The following is a 21,583-nucleotide window of genomic DNA, read 5'->3' as shown; positions in this document are numbered from 1 at the left end:
ATTTCCAAACTTATACATTTTCTCTATCAATACAACAGAATAATAACATCTTTAATAAATTTTATGTTTCACGTTTATATCATGTGATTTTAAATTTTAAATAATACACATTGAATGTATTATTGTATTGAATGTATGAGAAGTATGATGAAATTCAATTACAATTTAAGATCTAAACAAAGTTTTCGATCTGTAAAATCATATAGTTTCTACAAAACAGCTTTTACACATTATTAATATTTTATTATCAGACATCTTATAAATAATAATATCTTAGTAAATAGCACTTTAAAATTTATCAGATGATATAGAATCTGCTGGTAATGTAGGAGACCTGGGTTTGATCCCTGGGTCAGGAAGATCCCCTGGAGAAAGGAATGGCTACCCACTCACTCCACTTTCCTTGTCTGGAAAATTTCGTAGACAGAGGAGCCTGGTGGGATGCAGTCCATGGGGTCACAAAGATTTGGACATGACTGAGTGACTAACACTAACTAAATAACACTTAAAATTTTTAAGATTTATAGGATATTGTGGTTCTTTTTCCCACTATCTCTGATGATTAATATTTGTAAACAAAAATAATAAAATTTCTAAATCAACCCTTCCTATCCCCAAGAAAAGAATCCAAGATTAAATAATTTGCATTTGAATTTCACTTCATCACACAGGATTTACAAGATAAAAGCAAGTCTTAAAGAAAAGAGTTGTTTAGAAAAGTTATTTCCAGATTATTTAAATCATAGCTTTATTGTATTAATTGAAGACCATATTTCAATAACATAATATATAAAAACAATAATAATATAAATCTTCTATCTTGAATCATGATTGTTCTATATATAGTCAACTTTTACCCTATTAAATTAGTTATCTAAGAAATGCTTATAAGTTGATAGATTTACATTATGAGGCAATTGTAATAATCTCTTATTTTTTCCTCCCACAATTCTATCCAACAAAAGCAAATCAGAATAAACATTTGTGACAAAACTATTAATATATGAAATGTATCTAATTATTTTATTTCAATGAAGAAAAAAATTTGAGCTATTAAAGTCAATGTTTTTTCTCTAAAATCTTATTTCTGAGGGATGTTTTACCATTTTCTTCTTTAAAGCAATGAGATTAAATTTATCACAAAGTACTAATTATTTCCAAAATGTTCTTAAACGGTTTTATGGCTTTATATTTATTAAAAAGAAAACTTGGAAACCATTACTTTAAATCAATAGAATAACAACTATATAGTAAACTTATTATTAAGAAGCTCATTATTTTTTAAAGCAAGCTAATATTTTTTCCACTCATATAATTATAACCATGGACCTTAACCTAAGAGACCCAATGTACCATTGACAACAGTTTTATAATATACCAACAGTGAAAAAAAATCCATAGGAAACTAACAATAAAGTTACACCATAATATTAAAAGAAATAACTATCAAGATTTAGCTGTAAGAGAGGAAGAAAAAAAATTACAATAAAATAATATCATTTACCAAGTAAATTCTCACACTTGACAAGACTATAAAACCAAAAAATGCCAAAGGCTTTTTTTGTAGCATCACGATGTAGAAATAACTACAGAAGGATAAACACAGGTTTGTCCTAACTAGGATGCAAATGTTGGCAGTGACATCAGCTACAACGGTGATGTAGCTTCTGCAAATACTGAACAATGCCATACTGTATTTCTGGAGTAGCCAATGAGTGGTAAAGCACTATCAAACAGCATAGAACTTGGTGTTTATCTGTAGGACAGAGTTAAGATCTAGGCTCAGCAAAACAGAGTAAGTTTGTCATGTCCATGAATGGTTGAGGCTGATTGAAATCCATATGAGACCCTGAGAAATATTTTGTTATGCGTAACCATCCTAATTTCCATGCATCAGAGAGGAGCCTGGCCCCCAGTGACAATTAAGATATCCCTACAAATTGCAGGAAAAAAGCAAACAGGAAAGCACTAAGTTTTTGGATTAACTCCCAATTAAGAATTTTAATTTATATTGCATAAGTTGATGGACAGACATCTTAGTCTGAGAAAATGTCAGGGCAATCAAATGCAATCAAGAGTTTAAAATTGTTCACAACTGCTGAAAAATAATCAGTGTTTGAATTATTTCCAGTTGACCCAGGTTTTATTATTTTTCTTCTTAACAATCTCTCTCTCTCTCTCCAGACATAATTACAAACCCAAAGATACATGAGATTATGGTTGCATATTATAGTACATTAAGTATTATAATATATAATACATTTAATATATATATGTGTCCAAAAGCTATAAAATTCCAAGCAAACATTTATATTTTTATTTCAAGAGTAACTAATATTACCCATTCTGTCTTATTTTTTTTTAATTTTATTTTATTTTTAAATTTTACAATATTGTATTAGTTTTGCCAAATTCTGTCTTAGATACATTCTAATTATTCAATTCTCATGTATTTTAAGTAAACTGAAAGAAAGCTATTAGCAAATCTCACGTTCTTTCTAATTTTTCAACTACTCCGAAAATTTCAGTTTGCAGATTCAGATTTATCTGTGAAGACTGGTGTTGGAAATGTACAAATGGCAATTCTAAATGTGTGTTTGATTTTTCTTAGATCTCTAAGCATACCCTTAATACAGACTTAATTTATCATTTCCTGATTCATAAGCAATGTGTAATGAGACTAAAGATCAAAAAGGCCATTGTTGTTTTTATACCTGTACTACCTTACTTCTGCTGTTAAATCGTTAGTCTACATAGATGTTAGCATCTTCTATTTCAAGAATCAAAATTTTAACTATTTAAATGACTATATTGCCTATGTTATTTGGGTAGCTAATCATTTAAGGGTTCTGAAAACTGATGTTTTTAAAGCAATATATTTATTTCTAGGGCATTATTTCTATTGTTTAATTTTCAAAAATGTTTAATTTTGTATTAAAAATATCCAACCCAATAAATAAGAACAGGTAAAATTAATTAAAAGTCAGCTGACAACAAATTGTGCCTGGCAAAATTTTTGATTGCTTTAGCAAAATGATATTGAATAACTTACCGTCTGAACTTTCTCTATGTTCTCCTGTGTTTGATGTTTTCAAAATAAATGAATAGACAGGAATTCATTTTAACTGAAATAACCTTTAAAATAATATATTTTTCAAAAATATGTTGACAGAAATGAATTTTAAACATCATTTTTATAATGCTATGTCTAATCATGGGTAAAAACCATTAAAAGCAGAAGTTTTCTTCAGTTCATTAACAGTCCTTCTCATGAAGGAAATGCATGTAAATAAGCTAATAGTCACTAAAGAAACAGGGGTAATGCTAAAAATGTAGAAGGTGATATTGCTCTTTGTATCTGTTTGTGTACACTTGCATGTGTGTGTGTGTCTCTGTGTCATAAATAATAACTCCTTTGTCATGTCTCTTACAGAACATTTTTGGCAAAGGAAATACCTGCTAATTAGCACACAATTTACCTTGTATATATGTGTGTGTATATATATATATATATTTTTTTTTTTTGATGGGACAAAAACACCACTTGGGTATCATCGCATAAAAGTTATATCACTGGATGTCTAGTTCAGTGGCTGGATGTTACATACTCTCATTTCACGAATCAGATGGTGACTGCAGCCATGAAATTAAAAGACGCTTATTCCTTGGAAGGAAACTTATGACCAACCTAGATGGCATATTCAAAAGCAGAGACATCACTTTGCCAACAAAGGTTCATCTAGTCAAGGCTATGGCTTTTCTTGTGGTTATGTATGGATGTGAGAGTTGGACTGTGAAGAAGGCTGAGTGCCGAAGAATTAATGCTTTTGAACTATGGTGTTGGAGAAGACTCTTGAGAGTCCCTTGGACTGCAAGGAGATCCAACCAGTCTATTATGAAGGAGATCAGCCCTGGAATTTCTTTGGAAGGAATGATGCTGAAGCTGAAACTCCAGTACTTTGGCCACCTCATGAGAAGAGTTGACTCATTAGAAAAGACTCTGATGCTAGGAGGGATTGGGGGCAAGAGGAGAAGGGGACGACAGAGGATGAGATGGCTGGATGGCATCACTGACTCGATGGACATGAGTCTGGGTGAACTCCGGGAGTTGGTGATGGACAGGGAGGCATGGCATGCTGCAGTTCTTGGGGTTGCAAAGAGTCAGACACGACTGAGTGACTGATCTGATCTGATCTGATCTGATACCAACTCTAGAAGGAGACCCTTGGTGCGAATGGAACTCTGGTTCTTAAACCAGCATGCTGATTCCTCCATTTATTTGTATAGATAATTCTTCGCACTTTTTCTGGGATCCTCTTTTGTTCCAGAACTGCCCATGTGACTTCTGAATGCATTGTAAACTTTTTCCATTTTGATAGATTACAAAAGATACCAAAGTATGGACTTGATTAGGCTAAATTAAGAAAAGTTAAGTAGAAAGTGTTTGAACATATTTGTAACAAGAATAGAGCTGTTATGCAAAACATACTTGATTCTGAGCCAAGAAAATTATAGTATCTAATGTGTCCTGACTTGTTGTGATTTGGAGCTTCAATCAAAAATTGATATCTTGGCATCAAATATAAGAATAGTGTCCTCAACATGTCTCCAAATAGATTGAAAATGACTTCATAAGATCAAGTGGTCAGAAACAAATGGAATGAAGCTTGATATGAAGGAAAAAGAGTTCAGGGACAAGCTGGAAAGCTGTGGCTTATAGAAATATGTCGGGAAAAGATGGAGAGTTTAAAAGCTGCCTTTATTAAAAACTGTAAAAAAAAATTGGATAATATACTAACAGTTCTTCAAAAATAATACCCTGTTGGTTATGATAAGGCTTAGGCTACCACCAGATTGGCTGGTGGTAGTTTTTCTTTGTCAATTAAGTTGAAACAGCAAAATAATCAAATATCTAAAACAATAAAAAAAAAAAAACACCTCTCACTTATTTGAGGGAAATATGGATTAATGAAAAATATTAAAGACTACTGGATTCTCATGCTTTCAAAGACTTGCAAAATGTTACAGTAAAAAATTGCCAACTGTATAGTAATTTTGGATAAAGCTTTTCCTTATAAAATATGTAAAAGGTAACAAAGTAGGAAATCACAGCCCCACAGAAAAAGAAACTAATTGAGCTAAAAATAAGGATCTGGAAAGAAGAGACAATGATAATTTAAAACAAAAATAGTTCAATTGAAGTAAACTTATCTAGGAATAACTTTCATGGGCTCAGCAGATTCTACTTTATGAAAATGAATTTTTATTAGAAAGGTGAACTAAACCTTTGTACTCCTCCCAGAATCTGACTTATGATTCTGAATTTCTAGAATAATGGAACTGGGCTGTTGTTCCTCCCAAACCATGATTTCCCTACTGTAACTGCACAAAGAGAAGAAAGTGTCTGTTGTCTTGCAACCAGACATTTTTAAATAAGGTTTCTTGTCTGAGCCACTGAATGCAGCAAGCCATGGGGGTGACTGATTCCTCAGTTGTGCCATCAACAGTACAGAGCTAATCCCAATCTACACTCACAGGGGAGATCATGTGAAAAGTGAAAGTTTTAGTCACTCAGTCGTGTGTCCGACTCTTTGCAACCCCGAGGACTGTAGCCTGAGAGGCTCCTTGGTCCATGGGATTCTCTAGGCAAGAATATCGGAGTGGTTGTCATTTCTTTCTCCAGGAGATCTTCCCGACCCAGGGATTGAACCTGGGTCTCCTGCATTGCAGTCAGATTTCTTTACCATCTGAGCCACCAAGGAAGCCCTCCCTATAATCCGTGGCTACCTTAGAGTTTGATTCTCTTGCAGTGCTAGTTGAGAAGGAATCTCCCATGTTAGGACCTCAATAGGAAAGCTGAGCACCAAAGAATTGATGCTTTTGAACTGTGGTGTTGGAGAAGACTCTTGAGAGTCCCTTGGACTGCAAGGAGATCCAACCAGTCCATCCTAAAGGAGATCAGTCCTGGGTGTTCATTGGATGGACTGATGCTGAAGCTGAAACTCCAATACTTTGGCCACCTGCTGCAAAGAACTGACTCATTTGAAAAGACCCGGAGGCTGGGAAAGATTGAAGTCAGGAGGAGAAGGGAATGACAGAGGATGAGATGGTTGGATGGCATCACCGACGCAATGGACATGAGTTTGAGTCAAGTCCAGGAATTGGACAGGGAGACCTGGCATGCTGCAGTCCTTGGGGTCACAAAGAGTCAGACTCAAAAGAGCGACTGAACTGGCTGACCAGAACCACCTAGCAGTTGCTTTTTGATGCAGTCAGTAATGCATCACTTCTTCCTAGGTTTCATATCATCCCAAATCATGTTTCCAAATAAATCAAGAGAATGGAAACAGACGGCATCTCAGGAAATAGATGGCAAAAAAACAGAAAGGAGATTGAGGTCTTTGATGAAGAGAACCCTCCTTCCTACCAGGTACCATGCGGAACTGACATAGAAAGGACTCCAGTGTCAACAAATGATGAGAACTGACATTTTTCAAGTAATCAGTCAGAATCCATGAAATTAGAACAAGATGCTAGGAAAAGGAGACTACTTTACTAAAACAACCACAACTTGTGATTGCCCATTTGAATATGCCTTTGATACTGAAAGCTATTTACAAGAGTCCAGTACTCTTGCCTGGAAAATCCCATGGATGGAGGAGCCTGGTAGGCTGCAGTCCGTGGGGTCGCTAGAAGTCGGACACGACTGAGTGACTTCACTTTCACTTTTCACTTTCGTGCATTGGAGAAGGAAATGGCAACCCACTCCAGTGTTCATGCCTGGAGAATCCCAGGGACAGGGGAGCCTGGTGGGCTGCCGTCTCTGGGGTCGCACAGAGTTGGACACGACTGATGCGACTTAGCAGCAGCAGCAGCTGATATTTGCATATGTGTGAGGTCTGGCTACCACAGAAATAATCTATTAGACAAATAATGCATGTGTATGTCTTGCTACATTTAAATCAAATAAAAGCAAAACACAGATTTCATAATTTTAAGTACAAGGCCAATAACAAATCCAAAAGAATAGATAAGCAAATACAAGCACTATTTTTAAGGTTGATATAATGAGAAAAACACTGCTAAGTATAATTCAATAAAAATGGAAATAGAGAAACTTCACATTTAAACAATTTGGAAAGTGATATGTTCAGATTAAAACGGAGAAAAGTTGAGAAGCTGTTGTGTTGTTGAAGTTTTACTAATAAATTTCAAGCCTAAAAAAAGAAATAATTTCCATGAATATCTAAATGACTAAAGTTCACTTAGTATAAATCAGAAAATAACAATATTCTGATATTTTATGCTCTTTTGCGTATCAGTCTTTCATAATTTAATGCTAGAATGCCTTTTAGATCTTAAAGAAATAGATAATCCCCCTGCTTTTTAGTCTGATCTGAAGCACATAAAATGATAAACATTTCAGATTTATTTATATATTCCAGCATCTGCCTGATATTCCAACATGTAAAATATATATAAAGAAAAATGCATGAACAAATCTTAATGCTAAGTATTGGCATGTAGGAAAATGGGTGCTTTAATAAAAGACTACTGAAAATAAGTTAGGATGAGATTTTGGGTAGGCAAATTGAAGATTTCAAAGGAAATATAGCACAGAAGTGATCATGGATATATTAAAGAGTCAGCAATAAAGATATTCACCAAACATTATCTCTAAGAACAAAACAAATTAAGCAATAAAATATGGAATAATTTCATAATTGTTAACTGAAATGTAAATATCTAAATAAGCAAAAGCATACATGTAATACATTTGAAGTTGAAGAAATCATTTGATGATATGAAAATATGAAGAAAAATTTCAACATATTTTAGTTAAAAATGAATTTACAGTTATACATATTAGAGTTAAAGTGAAAGTTGCTCAGTCGTGTCTGACTCTTTGTGACCCCATGGATTATATAGTTCATGGAATTCTCCAGGCCAGAATAGTGGAGTGGGTAGCTTTTCCCTTCTCCAGGGGATCTTCCCAACCCAGGGATTGAACCCAGGTCTCCCACATTGCAGGCGGATTCTTTACCAGCTGAGCTACAATTTTTATAAAAAATATACATGCATTGACAAGTAGAAACTAGACATCAAAATGTAAACAATTATCTTAACTGAAAGTTTAAGTATAGGTGACTCTTCTTACTTCTCTTTGTCCTTTTTAAATAAAAATTCTGAAAAAAATTTAATAAACATGCATTGTACTATAATGAAAATATTAACCAAAATAAAAATAAAAATGTCTCAGTCCTTAAATATAGCTTTCTAAGGTTCTTGAGACTATTTCATGATAAAAACAATTCTTGGCAATTATTTTCTTTTAGGCATTTGACTTTAATTCACCTAGATTTTTTTTTTTTACAATTTGATTCTGCTCAATATTTTCAAGCAAAGATATTTTCCTACCCTATTATTAGAGATAAATTCATTGACCAAAAATATTTATTAGCAAACGTTTACAAACATGTTAGTAATCAGATAGGCATGGGGTGCTTTTTGAAAATTCAGACATCTAAACCCCTCTTCTGAAAATTGAGATTCATTTCTTATGGTATGTGACCTGGTCATCTGCATTTATAATCAGAGCTTCAGTAGACCCTAATGACTGGGTATATAGAAACAACAATTGTCTTGAGAAAATAAATCTATAGACAGATTTCATGTGTGTGTATACTCAGTTGTGTCTGAATTTTGCAACCCTTGACTGTAGCCTGCCAAGTTTCTCTGTCCATGGAATTTTTCAGGCAAGAATACTGGAATGGGATGCCATTTCCTCCTCCAGTGGGTCTTTCAGACTCAGGGATCAAACCTGCATCTCTTGCATCTCCTGCATTAGCAGGCAGATTCTTTACCACTGTGCCACCTGGGAAGCCCAGACTACTTTCATATGGCTTCAAATATATGTGGTACTAATATAAAAAAGTCGCAGCCTCTCTAGTTCATCAGTGAGAATTAAAAATAACAATAGGTATTTATCATTATGTCAGGGTGAGATATAATGACACATGTCTTGACAGCTGCTGCTGCTGCTAAGTCATTTCCATCGTGTCCGACTCTGTGCGACCCCATAGACGGCAGCCCACCAGGCTCCCCCATCCCTGGGCTTCTCCATGCAAGAACACTGGAGTGGGTTGCCATTTCCTTCTCCAATGCATGAAAGTAAAATTGAAAGTGAAGTCACTCAGTCATGTCCGACTCTTAGCGACCCCATGGACTGCAGCCTACCAGGCTCCTCCGCCCATGGGATTTTCCACGAAAGAGTAATGGAGTGGGGTACCAAGGTTTCCTAAATCTTGGGCTGAATTTCCTCCAGAATTCTTGAAAATAATGCTGTTTTCCATATGGCAGAATTAGATATTGCCTTCTTGGTGGTAAAGGGTGACCAAACTAAAACAAATTTCCATTTCTATTTCAATTCTATGTGTTTTAGTATTTAGATATTCTGCTTTACTATGCTAAAAATTTATATAAAAATTTAAAATAATATATTGTGTAAATACATTGAAGTTTGGAGATAAATTTGTCAAGAAGTTACTATGCCAAAGGTCATTCAACTCCAATAAAACTGATGCTTGAACATCATCAAGGTTATGGGTACCAAGCCTCTGTGCTATGCTTAGTTGCTCAGTTGTGTCTGACTCTTTGTGACACATGGACAGTAGCCCACCAGGATCCTCTGTCCATGGGGTTCTCCAGGCAAGAATACTGGAATGGGTTGCCATGCCCTCCTCCTGGGGATTTTCCCAACCCAGGGATCAAACCCAGGTTTCCCACATTGCAGGCCAATTCTTTACCATCTGAGCTTCCAGGGAAGGCCACCAGCCCTCTTGGCTGTCAAAAACTCAGCTATAACTTATGGGCCCTCTGTGTAAGCTGTTCCTCTGTATTCATGATTCCTTTGTATCCAAAGCTCCTGCATCTGTAAATTCAAGCAACTTAAGAAGCTGTAAAGGAGTTATTTATTTTTTTAAAAGAAAAAAGAAATCCATGTGCAAATAGTTCCATGCAGTTCAAACTTCCGGTGTTCAAGGATCAACCATATTTCTTTTTGAAAATAAAAGCAAAAATAGCATTCAGTCTTCTTACTAACAAGTGATATTATTCTGGTAAACATTTTCTCGAGTAAACATTTCCTTGCAATGAACTGCTGCTGCTGCTGCTAAGTCGCTTCAGTCGTGTCCAATTATGTGTGACCCCATAGACGGAAGCCCACCAGGCTCCCCCGTCCCTGGGATTCTCCAGGCAAGAACACTGGAGTGGGTTGCCATTTCCTTCTCCAATGCGTGAAAGTGAAAATTGAAAGTGAGGTCGCTCAGTCGTGTCCGACTCTTAGCGACCCCATGGACTGCGGCCTACCAGGCTCCTCTGTCCATGGGATTTTCCAGGCAAGAGTACTGGAGTGGGGTGCCATTGCCTTCTCTGAACAACAACAGCAAACCTTGTCTATTACACAAGTAGTAAAGAAAAGGAAAGTATCTTTAATACACACAGTATCCAATGATCTTACATTATATGGGGAGGAAAGTATGCCTTTTAACCTACCAGAGATGGGTAATATAATGTATCACTTAAGCTAAAATGTAGCTTTTCTGTAACATTATTTATATGTCTCAAAAATCATTTTTTCTGCTTCCTTTTGTTTTCTTTATTTATAGTTTGGGACATAGAAGGCAAATATCAGCAGGAAATCTCCAAGAGGATTTATCATGTGTAAATACATCTGAAAGAATTAACAATAATTACAGTCTTCAACCATTGTTATTTCCCACAGCAGTAATTCCTATGATTTCTCTTACCTATATAAAAGTTTCACGATTCTTGACTGTCATAAAAATTTATATTTAGATGGGTATCAGCTTAACATTATAGCAAATAATTGCTCTTTTTAATATGCAGTGCATGATAAGAAAATTTAATACAGGAAACATTCCCCTTATGATAGTGCAGGATCAAATTTTTAGTCTCACTTGAGAGTTTTTCTTAACCTAATTAAGTAGTAAAAGAAGGAAGAAAAGATGGAGGAAAAATAAGGATTTTAGGACTCCAATAAAAAAAATTGTGTATCCTTTAACTTCTCTTACGAGCAAAGAAATGATGATTCACATGGCATAAACATGAATGGTCAAAAATTTAAGTTCAACTAATCCACTTTAATGTCACTTTATTTAAAATAATTTCATGCTTAAAGAGAAATTTTGATGTCTGATGTCATGTGTTTATTTTTCCAATAGAATATTTTACTATTTCTTCACCTTTAAAAGCAAGCTGGCACTTTAACAAATAGACAATGGGAAAAAGGAGTTTCTGCAGATTACGACTCCAGACAGAGCAAATGTGTGTGACCAATCGCTGTAGTAAACCATTATTTCATGTCTATTTAAGAGCATATGAAAGTCAATTACATGATTAGAGAATAGTGAATAAGCTACTCAGAATGAATGGATGTGAACACAGAATTGTTAGAATTTTTATATTGAGCCCTTGGAGAATAGTAACATTTGCAATTAAAAATGATTTAAGAGGTGATCTAAAAAGTGGAAACAGCCCAAGGTCACATACATACAGGAAAAGCTTGGACCGCAATCCAGATTTTTCTCCTAATTGTTGAGTGAATCTTTAAAATTAACTGATCTTTCTTTTTTTTTTTTTTTTTGGTCCTAAAGAATATATATTATTATGACTAGTCTTTCCCTAATGCTTATGAAATAAGACAATTTTCAGCAATTCTTATTCTTAATTTATAAATGATAGATTTTAGATTTTCTATTAAATTTTCTTTCTTATTTATTATCATAGAAAAAGAGAAACAGAATTAAAGCACCCTGTATTATTCACTATATCTTAATATTTTATTTTTCTTTAGATTTTACTTTGGGAAAAAAGGAGACTTTGGAAAGGTAAGCATATAGAAACTGCAGTTTTATATTCAGATAAAAGTTATATAAACTAATTTAATAAAATAAATATATATGCTCTATCTACATAATCACTTTGGATCTATGTTTTCTAAAACATTTTCTGATTAAATACTATTTGTGTTTTTGGCATTCTCAGTAATTCTAAAACATGTTTCTTCTATTAATAAATATTCAGGTCAGTTCAATTGCTCAGTCATGTCTGACTCTTTGTGACCCCATGGACGGCAGCACGCCAGGCCTCACTGTCCATCACCAACTCCCGGAGTTTACTCAAACTCATGTCCATTGAGTCTGTGATGCCATCCAACCATCTCATCCTCTGTCATCCCTTCTCCCACCGTCAATCTTTCCCAGCATCAGGATCTTTTCAAGTGAGTCAGTTCTCATCAGGTGGCCAAAGTATTGGAGTTTCAGCTTCAGCATCAGTCCTTCAAATGAAAATTCAGACTGATTTCCTTTAGGAAGGACTGGTTGGATCTCCTTGCAGTCCAAGGGACTCTCAGGAGTCTTCTTCAGCACCACAATTCAAAAGCATCAATTCTTCAGTGCTCAGCTTTCTTTATAGTCCAACTCTCATATTCATAAATGACTACTGGAAAAACTGTAGCCTTGACTAGACGGACCTTTGTTGGCAAAGTAATGTCTCTGCTTTTTAATATGCTGTCTAGCTTGGTCATAACTTTCCTTCCAAGGAGTAAGTGTCTTTTAATTTCATGGCCGCAGTCACCATCTGCAGTGGTTTTGGAGCCCTGAAAAACAAAGTCTCTCACTGTTTCCACTGTTTACCCATCTATTTGCCATGGAGTGATGGGACCAGATGCCACTGATCTTAGTTTTCTGAAAATTAACCTGTAAGCCAAGATTTTCACTCTCCTCTTTCACTTTTATCGAGTCTCTTTAGTTCTTCTTCACATTCTGCCATAAAGGTGGTGTCATCTGCGAATCTGAGGTTATTGATATTTCTCCCAGCAGTCTTGATTCCAGTTTGTACTTCATCCAGCCCAGCATTTCTCATGATGTACTCTGCATATAAGTTAAATAAGCAGGGTGACTGTATACAGCCTTGACATACTCCTTTTCCTATTTGGAACCAGTCTGTTGTTCCATGTCCAGTTCTAACTGTTGCTTCCTGACCTGCATACAGATTTCTCAAGAGGCAGGTCAGGTGGTCTGGTATTCCCATCTCTTTCAGAATTCTACAATATGTTTCTTCTATTAATAAATGTAAGTCTATGTTTTGGTAGGGGACAAAAAATTTTCTAGATGTATTTGCTATATAGATGACAAGTGAAAAAACACTGTACTAATATATTCAAAATAATTGCTCTTCATTAAAATTTTCAAGTACCAAGTATTCTAGAAACTTCCCACTTTTTGCTTCTCGATAGTGGTCAGCACACACACTTCTTTAAAGCTCTTGGCTGAGAAATATAAGGAAGAATAGGCAGAGTGTCTGCTAGACATTGTTGAGTAACATTCACAAACTTCATTTGGTGAACAACAAAAAGCTTTTATTTTGTTCACAAGTTGATGAGTCAGTAGGGCAGATCTGCCAGTGTGGTGCTCAGCCAGCTTGTGGGTCGGCCTTGACTGGTGCACATCATGTCTATTGGTCATGAAGGTTTACTTGGACTGGTTCCCTTGGTGGATAATAATGAGTGAGTGGAATATGAAAATTTCTTGGGATCGAGTATGGGAAACAGACAGTTACTGCCACCACATATGTGGCCAAAACAAGCCAAGACTAGCCAACATTAGAAAGATCAGGGGGGGAAAAGTCCAGTTCTTGATAAGAGAACCTAATTTTAAAAAATTGAAAATTTGCTAAAGTTTATGTATGATATATGCTATCTTCTGAAAGTTCATATTTGCTTTTCAGTTATAGCAGAATTTCTCAATCTCAGTCCTTTTGGCATTTGGGCATAAATAATTCTTTATGTGATCCACACAATCAAAGGCTTCGGCATAGTCAATAAAGCAGAAATAGATGTTTTTCTGGAACTCTCTTGCTTTTTCCATGATCCAGTGGATGTTGGCAACTTGATTTCTGGTTCCGCTGCCTTTTCTAAAACCAGCTTGAACATCTGGAAGTTCACGATTCATGTATTGCTGAAGCCTGGCTTGGAGAATTTTGAGCATTACTTTACTAGCGTGTGAGATGCGTGCAGTTGTGTGGTAGTTTGAACTTTCTTTGGCATTGCATTTCTTTGGGATTGAAATGAAAACTTTTCCAGTCCTGTGGCCACTGCTGAGTTTTCCAAATTTGCTGGCATATTGAGTGCAGCACTTTCACAGCATCATCTTTCAGGATTTGGAATAGCTCAATTGGGATTCCATCACCTCCACTAGCTTTGTTCGTAGTGATGTTTTCTAAGGCCCACTTGACTTCACATTCCAGGATGTCTGGCTCTAGGTGAGTGATCACACCATCATGATTTTCTTGGTCGTGAAGCTCTTTTTTGTACAGTTCTTCTGTGTATTCTTGCCACCTCTTCTTAATATCTTCTGCTTCTGTTAGGTCCATACCATTTCTGTCCTTTATTGAGCCCATCTTTGCATGAAATTTTCCCTTGGTATCTCTGATTTTCTTGAGGAGATCTCTAGTCTTTCCCATTCTATTGTTTTCCTCTATTTCTTTGCATTGATTGCTGAGGAAGGCTTTCTCATCTCTTCTTGCTATTCTTTGGAACTCTACATTCAGATGCTTATATCTTTCCTTTTCTCCTTTGCTTTTCATTTCTCTTCTTTTCACAGCTAATTGTAAGTCCTCCTCAGACAGCCATTCTGCTTTTTTGCATTTCTTTTCCATGGGGATGGTCTTGATCCCTGTCTCCTGTACAATGCCACGAACCTCCGTCCATAGTTCATCAGGCACTCTGTCTATCAGATATAGTCCCTAAAATCTATTTCTCACTTCCACTGTAAAGTCATAATGATTTGATTTAGGTCATACCTGAATGGTCTAGTTGTTTTCCCCACTTTCTTCAATTTAAGTCTGAATTTGGCAATAAGGAGTTCATGATCTGAGCCAGAGTCAGCTCCTGGTCTTGTTTTTGCTGACTGTATAGAGCTTCTCCTGGAGAAGGCAATGGCACCCTACTCCAGTACTCTTGCCTGGAAAATCCCGTGGACAGAAGGCCTGGTGGGCTGCCATCTATGCGGTCGCACAGAGTCAGACATGACTGAAGCACCTTAGCAGCAGCAGCAGCATAGTTTCCCCATCTTTGGCTACAAAGAATATAATAAGTTTGATTTCGGTGTTGACCATCTGGTGATGTCCATGTGTAGAGTATTCTCTTGTGTAGTTGGAAGAGGGTGTTTGCTATCCAACCAGTCCATCCTAAAGGAGATCAGTCCTGGGTGTTCATTGGAAGGACTGATCATAAAGCTGAAACTCCAATACTTCGGTGACCTCATGTGAAGAGTTGACTCATTGGAAAAGACCCTGATGCTGGGAGGAATTGAGGGCAGGAGGAGAAGGGTACAACAGAGGATGAGATGGCTGGATCACATCACTGACTCGATGGACATGAGTTTGGGTGAACTCCGGGAGTTGGTAATGGACAGGGAGGCCTGATGTGCTGCAATTCATGGGGTTGCAAAGAGTTGGAAATGACTGAGCGAATGAACTGAACTGAACTGAATTCTTTATGTGTTCAGGTTGGGGAAGAGAGTGTACATCATGAGTCGTTTACCTTGTCTCTGTCCTCTATGCATTAGATGCTAGGAGCGCCCCACCCGCTCCAGTTGTAGCAACCAATGTCTCTTTACATTTCTAATAGTTCTCTGGGAGGTAAAACTGCCCCAGTTGAGAACCAATAAATTAGAATATAGGCCTGAAACAAACATTTTATAAGTGATATTTAAAATGCATTTATAGTTTGAAATAATAATAATTAAACTAACAATTAATACTCTAAAATATATGACAAGTACTATATAGAACATTTTTCTAAGTGTCATTCACTAATGTTGTATGTGTTAGCTCTAAGATCCTGGCATTCAGTCCCATCACTTCATGGCAAATAAGAGGAAAAAGTAGAAACACTGACAGGTTTTATTTTCTTGGGCTCCAAAATCACTGCAGACAGTGACTGCAGCCGTGAAATTAAAAGATGCTTGTTTTTTGGCACAAAAGCGATAACAAACCTAGGCAGTATATTAAAAAATAGAGACATCACTTTGCCAACAAAGGTCCATATAGTCAAAGCTATGGTTTTTCTAGCAGTCATGTACTAATGGGAGAGTTGGACCATAAAAAAGGCTGAGCACCAAAGAATTGATGCTTTTGAATTGTGTTGTTGGGGAAGACTCTTGAGAGTCCCTTGGACCTCAAGGAGATCAAACTAATCAATCCTAAAGGAAATCAATCCTAAATATTCATTGGAAGAACTGACACTGAAGCTGAAACTCCAATACTTTGGCCACCTGATGTGAAGAACTGACTCATTTGAAAAGACCCTGATGCTGGGAAAGATTGAAAGCAGGAGGAGAAGGGGACAACAGAGGATGAAATGGTTGGATGGCATCACCGACTCAGTGAATGTGAGTTTGAGTAAACTCCGGGAGTTGGTGATGGACAGGGAGGCTTGGCGTGCTGCAGTCCATGGGGTCGCAAAGAGTCAGACATGACTGAGTGACTGAACTGAATGATTCGTTGGATGGACTGATGCTGAAGCTGAAGCTCCAATACTCTGGCAGCTTAATGGGAAGAGCTGACTCATTGGAAAAGACTCTGATACTGTGAAAGACTGAAGGCAGGAGGAGATGGGGGTGACAGAGGGTGAGATGGTTGGAAGGCATCACCAATGAAGTGAACATGAATCTGAGCAAACTCCGGCAGATAATGAAGGTCCGGGAAGCCTGCTGTGCTGCAGTCTTTGGAGTCGCAAAGAGTCAGACATGACTTAGTGATTGAACAGCAACACAATTCTAATCCCTCTAGGTATACAGAGAAAGCAATTGAGAATTGACCTCAAATCACACAGCTAATACATTCAAAAACTAAGATTAAAAGACTTAGTTATGATGTACTTCACCGGTTTCTCATTTCACCAAACTGTCTCTATTTGTTGATTAAATATGATCCATTCTCATCTCATCTTCAAAGAACATATGAGATTTCTACTGTAGAAAAGAATTTAATTTTGTACTTTAATTTGGGGAGCTCAGAATTTAACCTTTTTAATCCCTTTAATTGAAATTGACTTCATTCTATTTTTACAAATGTTTTTATTTTTATTTTAAAATACTACATTTTATGGGTCTAATCACATATGTAGTTTACTACATGAAATTGCAAGTACCTGAAATTAAAGCATTTTACTTTTCATCATTGCATCCTTCATTTTTTTTAGTCTTTAGATGTTCATATGATAGCCATAAGAAACATATTACTAATAAATACTTGAATTGCACCCAGTTTGAATTGAGAGGTGCTCCCAAAATGAAACAAAAGTTCTAATCTATTTAATTTATTTATTTATTACATTGATTACAGGCTAAATCTAATATTTTAGGTATATGGTATTAAACAAAATATGTATTATTTTGATCACTGTCACTTATTTCATTTTATTCTTTCATATATATACTAAAACATTTCACTTTGCATAGGTGGCTTGCATTATATTTCCACTGTACAATGCTGGTCTGGTTTTAAGTATCTGCTAAATCACTATTAGACTGAATGTCAACCATATGGAAAATATTTATTTTGACATTTAATTTTATTTATCGATTGTTCTTATCATAACCTTTTAAAAGTTTAATAACTATATGTCTGCATGAGAAATAAATGTGTGTGCCTATATTTTAAATGAATATGCCCACTGTTAATTCCAGCAATGTAATTTATGGTCATACGACAGCCCTGCAATAATTTGTTCTTGTATGACCTTCTGCTACACTTAATAGTTTATTTAGCAAACAAGTAATAATGTTCCTATTTTGTTCTTATATGGTAGATAAACCTGATTCTATAACAGAGTAGAATCAGGTTTGACTATTATATGAAGTTGGTCTCAAAGATGCGTGGTTGTATGCTCAGTCACTAAGTCCTGTCTGATTCTGCAATCCCATGGACCAGGTTTCTCTGTTCTTGGGATTTCCCCATCAAGAATACTGGAGTGGGTTGCCATTTTCTCCTCCAGGGAATCTCCCTCATCCAGGGATCAAACCCGAGTCTCCTGTGTCTCTTGCATTGGCAGGTAGATTCTTTACCACTGAGTCATCTGGGAAGCACTTTCCTGCTCTGATAATATTCCTTTTGCTGCCACAACCACCCATGGTTCTTGTAATGTGACTTCATCTCCCACTCCTAAGTATAACACAAAATCCAGGCATAAGTTAATTCATTCTTCATATTCATTTGGCCAAGAAATTTGTTTAAGGACTGACAAAGAATCTAATCAAAGCAAATAATATGCAATGCATTTTTGACTTTGTGTTCTCACAAAAAGGCTTGCTCTTTTTAAGACTACACAGGAGATCTGAGGTGGTTTAGATATTGAAGGCTTGTGTGCCGTATTTAATACTATATGTCCTTGAGACAGAGTCCAACAAGCAAACTCGAGGCTCAGTTAGGGAGTCTAGTCTTCGGTGATGCCTGTTCCATTGCTTGAATTTTCAGGTTATTTCACCTAACAAATATTCTTTTTAGCCTAAGCTAATTTAGCTTGAGTTTTTAGTTAATTGTGATGAAAAAGTCCTAACTAACTGAATAGAATACATGTTCCATGAGGGATGCTGTTTTTATATATTTATACAACAATCTGTTGTATAAATATAAATATACTAGTTTCTGATATACAATAGATACTTGATAGCTATTTTGGAAATAGATTAATTTTTAGAAAATAGATGTTTTGCAAGACAGTTTGAGTTTGTAGACTTTAAAATCACAATGAAACACTGCAATCCAGGTTTACTAATATTCAGGCATTTCTAAATGGCCTTTTTAAAAGAAAAGTAACTGCATGGATTTTTATCTCTTTCTTCCTAGCCTTTCCTGAGCCTGAGTTTCAATGTGAGCAGAATGACTTGAATAACAATCTGAATGAAAATGCTTTACTTTGACAACCGATTAAAATTATTTATACTATGACATTGTTCAGTACATTGTAGACTAATTAATTGCATCTTCACTTCATCATTGTGAAGAACTTCTAATATCTACTCAAATGTCTGTGGGGTAACATTAGAATTCACATCTTTTGATTATTAATAGTTATACTTAGTATTCTTAGTACCATACTCTTTCATCCTCTGACAGTCCAACAATGGCTTTTCCACTTTATTCCAATGGAATAATATCACCATTGTTATTCCTGACATAGAAATGGCTTCATCAAGCATACAGAAAGCATAATATATATTTTCATCATATTCTCTTTTTTACTTTCAAGCATTAGGAGCTCTTGAAGCAATGTGGAAATTATGGTTTTCTCTTACTTAAATTTAAATATCATTTTCTCTTATTTCAATTTTAAATTGCATTTTAATTAGCGTATTTAAGTCCTGCACAGTCTTTGATTATATTCTACATATTGTGATTTCGTTTACTTTTTAATCATGATTAATCCTCCGGTTAGCACTCTATCTGTATTTTAGTTTCAGTATAATGTAGTGAAAACGTAGTATAATGTAGAGAACGTCTCCAAAATAACAAATTTTTATCCTTCAAAACATGAAGAATATCATAGTTGTGATTTTGTTTTATTTTGCCTTATATCAGTGAACCATATAAAATAGATTATTACATCAGGAATTTGATTTGAATGATCTTTAAGATTAAATTTCTAAGATATACTTTTCCTTTTCTCTTTTTCTCTCTCTTAGATTTTATTTTGAGATAATTTTGGACCCATAGAAAAATTGGAAAAGTAATCCAAGGAGCTTCCACATGTCCTTCAGCCAGCTTGCTCTTATGTTAACATCTAGCAAAACCATGTAAAAATTATCAAAATTAAGAAATTAAATTTGGTATAATATTATTTTAACCAAGCTACAAAATTTATTTGGAGTTCACCAGTTTTACTACCTTAATCCATTTAAAAGAATTGACACTTATTTTGTAGATTATTCATATATTTGTTTGTCTGATGTTCTATCATGACTGGCAGAAAGTGAAGAGAAACTAAAAAGCCTTTTGGTGAAAATGAAAGAGGAGAGTGAAAAAGTTATCTTAAAGCTCAATATTCAGAAAACTAAGATCATGGCATCTGGTCCCATAACTTCATGGGAAAATCGATGGGGAAACAGTAGAAACAGTGGCTGACTTTATTTTGGGGGCTCCAAAATCACTGCAGATGGTGATTGCAGCCATGAAATTATAAGGCCCTTACTTCTTGGAAGGAAAGTTATGACCAACTGAGATATCATATTAAAAAGAAGAGAAATTACTTTGCCAACAAAGTCCGTCTAGTCAAGGCTATGGTTTTTCCAATGAAGATGTATGGATGTGAGAATTGGACTCTAAAGAAAGCTGAGCACTGAAGAATTGTTGCTCTTGAACTGTGATGTTGGAGAAGACTCTTGAGAGTCCCTTGGACTGCAAGGAGTTCCAACCAGTCCATCCTAAAGGAGATCAGTCCTGGGTGTTCACTGGAAGGAATGATGCTAAAGCTGAAACTCCAATACTTTGGCCACCTCATGCAAAGAGTTGACTCATTGGAAAAGACCCTGATACTGGGAGGGATTGGGGGCAGGAGGAGAAGGGGATGACAGAGGATGAGATGGCTGGATGGCATCACCCACTCGATGGACATGAGTTTAGGTGGACTCCGGAAGTTGGTGATGGACAGGGAGGCCTGGCGTGCTACGATTCATGGGGTCGCAAAGAGTCAGACACGACTGAGCCACTGAACTGAACTGAACTGACTGATGTTAGGGTGAAGGGTGGCAGAATATATCACCCCCAAATTTTCCACTTTAGCAGAAAGATTATTTTAAGTTAAAGGAACTTAAAAAAAAAAAAAAAGCAGATTCAAGAAGGGCATTCTAATCTCCCCATTTCTTTGTGAAAACAAGAGTTAAAAACTCTCACTTAAACTTTGCTTAAACCAGAAAGAAACATTCTTATCATCAAGGAGGAGAAATTGAAACCAAGAGAATTCTATAAGCAGGTCTTATTAACATAACTCATCTCCATGAAGTTTTTAGTTGTTTTTCCACAATTGTCTCTCTGTCCAACCTAATATGAAAATCTGTTGATTCACCATTTCTTTGGTTTGTCATTCTTTATGACGGCTCATGGTATACAACCATTAATATAAATGTGTATGTTTTTCTCCTGTAGATTTGTCTTCAGTTCAGTTCAGTCACTCAGTCATGTCTGACTCTTTGCGACCCCATGAATTGCAGCACGCCAGGCCTCCCTGTCCATCACCAACTCCGGGAATTCACCCAAACTCATGTGCATCGAGTGGGTGATGCCATCCAGCCATCTCATCCTCTGTCGTCCCCTTCCTCCCCTGCCCCCAATCCCTCCCAGCATCACGGTGTTTTCCAATAAGTCTGTCTTATGTCAGTTTAAGTCCCAGACTCACCTGGAAAACCCAAAGAGACTAGAGGTAAAATACAGTCTGCCATATATGGTCATCCATCAAAGAGAAAAATGCCACAGACATGATACACCATTCTTCATCATATCA

The 21,583-nt window shown here is 36.0% G+C and overlaps 1 long non-coding RNA gene across 1 annotated transcript in view; it reads left to right on the top strand.

The window, feature by feature from the left end:
- The window catches only part of LOC133237482 (uncharacterized), a 33,511-nt gene extending 13,636 nt beyond the window's left edge, over window positions 1–19,875 (top strand). The window contains exons 4-5 of the long non-coding RNA XR_009733210.1: window positions 11,876–11,909; window positions 19,770–19,875. This is a non-coding gene — a long non-coding RNA (uncharacterized LOC133237482). The remainder of the gene's footprint in view (window positions 1–11,875; window positions 11,910–19,769) is intronic.
- The last annotated feature ends 1,708 nt before the right edge of the window (window positions 19,876–21,583 follow it).

The sequence above is a fragment of the Bos javanicus genome, chromosome 24 (assembly GCF_032452875.1).
Source record: "Bos javanicus breed banteng chromosome 24, ARS-OSU_banteng_1.0, whole genome shotgun sequence".
Lineage (NCBI taxonomy): Eukaryota > Metazoa > Chordata > Mammalia > Artiodactyla > Bovidae > Bos > Bos javanicus.
This window is presented reverse-complemented; position numbering and strand designations above follow the sequence as displayed.